We start from the raw sequence: 2,997 nt of genomic DNA, 5'->3' as shown, positions 1-2,997 counted from the left end.
ATGGTGAAAGCTAAGGTGATAACGTAGTATGTGTTTAACCTGTGAAGTCCGGGTCGCCGAGGCAAATCGACCTCCCCAGCCGTTTTGTATGCCGAAGCCAGGCTGACTGGTGGCGCCTAGGGACTGTGTCCCCGGCATAACCCTCCTGCTCCGCAGCCGGTCAACTATTTATACAGCTTTACCTGTTCTATTCTCGTATCCAGTAAAAACCTTCGCCCGGCCTGAGTAACCTAATCCGGAGGCTGAAACGGAGGAGGGGGTACTGGGGCTGGCTCCAGAGGAGAAAGAAGTGTGTTGTGGGACTTAAGCAGGGTCTCTTCTTTGCTCCTCCCCCGATTGGGAAGGTAATTCGGATTTAGTTGGAGGAACCGAAGCGGGGGAGTAAGATTGAGACTTGGATCCACGTCCCAGCCTTCCCGGCTTTTCTCCTCTCAAACAGGCACTGTGGATTGACGCGGCGGCCGCAGCTCCAACCCACGCTCCAAGAAAGACCAGTGGTCTGGGGGATGACCAAGGACGAGTCTCCTACCGTGGCCTGCTTAGAGGCAGATCTAGCTCCTCCTCCCGCCTCTCTTTTACAGCTTCCAAGCCTAAGACCAAATGATCAAGGAACCCAACCGGTACCTTCACAAACAGACCCTCCGGGTTAACCCAGGCCTGCATATCGCAGAGCCCAGGCGGGGATTGCAGCGTGCGCAGAATCGAATTAAACGCATCTCGGTGGTTATTGTCTCTCGCTAATTGCTTCAACAATGGCCACTGTTAAAACGGATACACCCAATTAAAGGCTCCGCGCGGTCTCCCCTGGGTTCTCGCCACTGCTCCGCTCCCCTTGTCCAAGGCGATGCAGACCTCCGGGTTGTGAACCAGTGGTAAGGGGGTACTGACGCCGGCCTGGATTCCTCTGGCCTCCACTTCCTTCCCAGACGCACAGCGACCACAGTCTTTTCACTTTGTTTTTATTAATCAATCACATCGAAGGAAGATTGACCAAGCTGGAATGGGAAGGGACTTTTTCCCTAGTCCTTGAGTCGTCGGGGTCCCGGGCTGTGTATTTAGTTTTTGGCCTTCGGTGTTGCTCTGCTTTCTCCCCGACCTCCCAGCCTTTCAGGCTCCCGGCTTCACTTCAGTCGCTAACCGCGCCATCAGATCGGCCCAGGCCAGCGCCGTGGCTCCGGGAGGAGGGACAAGGCAGCACGGCCCCGCTCCGCTTCGTTCTCCAGCCTGCAAACATTTGCTGTCTCTAGGAGAAGCCTACTATTCCGCTTGCGCTCCGCATGCAAAGTCCTTAAGTAAACACGCTCAAATGACAGCCCTAGGCATTCCGAGGCAGGCTTTCTACCCCTGCCCAGGATTAGTAACCATAGTACTTGGACCCCCGAAGTTCGGCTTTGCTGGTCACTCTCTGGAGGGCAGCGCTTAACAACGCCCCCCCGGGCCCCCCAAGGTAGCATCTTTTCGCATCTCGGCCCCGCGGAGCTCGCCTGGTCTCTCTCGGAGTCAGGCTCGGGTTGGTGACGCTGGGTGGATTTCTGCCGTCTGGGTCCATGGCCCCAGTGATGAGGCCCAATCACCCGCTCAGCATTTTTTTCAATCAGGGCTTCTAAATTCTGAAGGGGGCCGGTTGTATGTACTTCTAGAGGGATGGGGTCTCAACGCCCCAGTGAAGGCGTGTGGGAGGGACCTGAGGATGGGCAAGTGTGTGTGTGTGTGGGGGGTGAGAAGTGTCCCACCTTACTCCAAGCATAAAGAAAGTCAGATCCATTTCTTACCCTTTCCCCAAGAGGGCACACATACCCTGCTCAACTTGACGCCTGCAGCAAGCAGCAGCCTCAAGGCCTGGGGTTTTCAAATAGGCCAAATTGGCTCCGGCTACCCAAGTACACAGCCCCAGATCCAGGTTTCTAGCTGAGCCTTTGCCTGCTCCGCTCCAGGATGCTGTGTTTCCAGGGACCCATTGCGTTCCTCAGTCCCTTACCCTATTGAGAGAGGCCTCAAGAGCTGCAGGAACTAAAGACTCCAGGCAGCAGCGGCAACAGCATCCTCCTTGATGGCTTTCCTTGCCTTTTTCCCAGCTCTGCCAGATGCTCCGGGGAAGAAGGGGAATGCGGTACACCGAGCCAGACCCGGTGTGCCTCGGGGGTGGGGTGGTGGTGGCACCCCAAGTCTTTAGGAGGGCACCCAGACATCCCTTAACGAGGCCCCGAATAAGCTTTGTAGCTCTGGAACTGGAGGATTGGGACCACCTTTCCCTCCGGCCTCAAGTTCCCTCCCCTCCCCCGCCACCCTCCAAGGGAGGAGGAAGCCCGGCCTGCATTTGCGAGCAAGGCGGGTCAGACCGGCGCCTGTCCTGGCCCAGACCCCCGGAGTCCAGCTCTCCGCCTTAGGCCACGCTCCGCAGCCTCTTCGGACTCGATCCCTTCCCCCTTCTTCCCTGTGGGTCTCGGAGACGACTTCGACCCTCCCTCTCCGGTATCCCCCTCCTCTCTTTTTCCCTCCCCCTACCCTGCTCTGTGTTTCTGACTCTGGGGCCGGCCCGTGACGTCAAACCCAGTGTGGCGTCGGCGAGACTGGCCGGCGCGGGCCATCAAAAGAGCAACGTCCTCTTTCCCAATTACCCACTGTCAGTCCGGGAACAGGGGCGGACCGGCTGGGAATTACACGTTAAATACCCCCTACAGGCTGGCTCCATTGCCCGGGGCATCTAGCCTCAGGCCCACTACCCCTCTCTGCCAGCTCCAAACTACCTCAGACCAGGAGGGGCCTACTAGATATTTTATTTTTTCAAGGGAGGGGAGTGTCTTCACATCCAGCATAGCTCCTCTATAGTGATTGAATTAAGACGAATAATCCTCGCCATTCCCACTACTAAATTTATTAGAGAGGCGCCTCTACTAGGAAAGGCTTCCTTTTCAGAAATATTTATTTTTTCATTCTTTAAAAATACGTTCTAAGCTGCATAGACTAACACGTTCAGTTCGCTTGCTTGTTTTTTTT

General features: G+C 56.2%; 1 protein-coding gene and 1 long non-coding RNA gene across 2 annotated transcripts in view; one reads left to right on the top strand and one right to left on the bottom strand.

The window, feature by feature from the left end:
* Positions 1–2,500, bottom strand: part of LOC116081682 — a 5,623-nt gene extending 3,123 nt beyond the window's left edge. Inside the window, exon 1 of the long non-coding RNA XR_004114966.1 lies at positions 625–2,500. This is a non-coding gene — a long non-coding RNA (uncharacterized LOC116081682). The remainder of the gene's footprint in view (positions 1–624) is intronic.
* Gata3 (GATA binding protein 3) overlaps positions 1–2,997 on the top strand; it is a 30,734-nt gene that overhangs the window by 4,142 nt on the left and 23,595 nt on the right. The window lies entirely within an intron of this gene.

The sequence above is a fragment of the Mastomys coucha genome, unplaced genomic scaffold (assembly GCF_008632895.1).
Source record: "Mastomys coucha isolate ucsf_1 unplaced genomic scaffold, UCSF_Mcou_1 pScaffold7, whole genome shotgun sequence".
NCBI classification, from domain to species: domain Eukaryota; kingdom Metazoa; phylum Chordata; class Mammalia; order Rodentia; family Muridae; genus Mastomys; species Mastomys coucha.
Note: the sequence above shows the minus strand (reverse complement) of the source record. Positions and strands in the feature narration are given on the sequence as shown.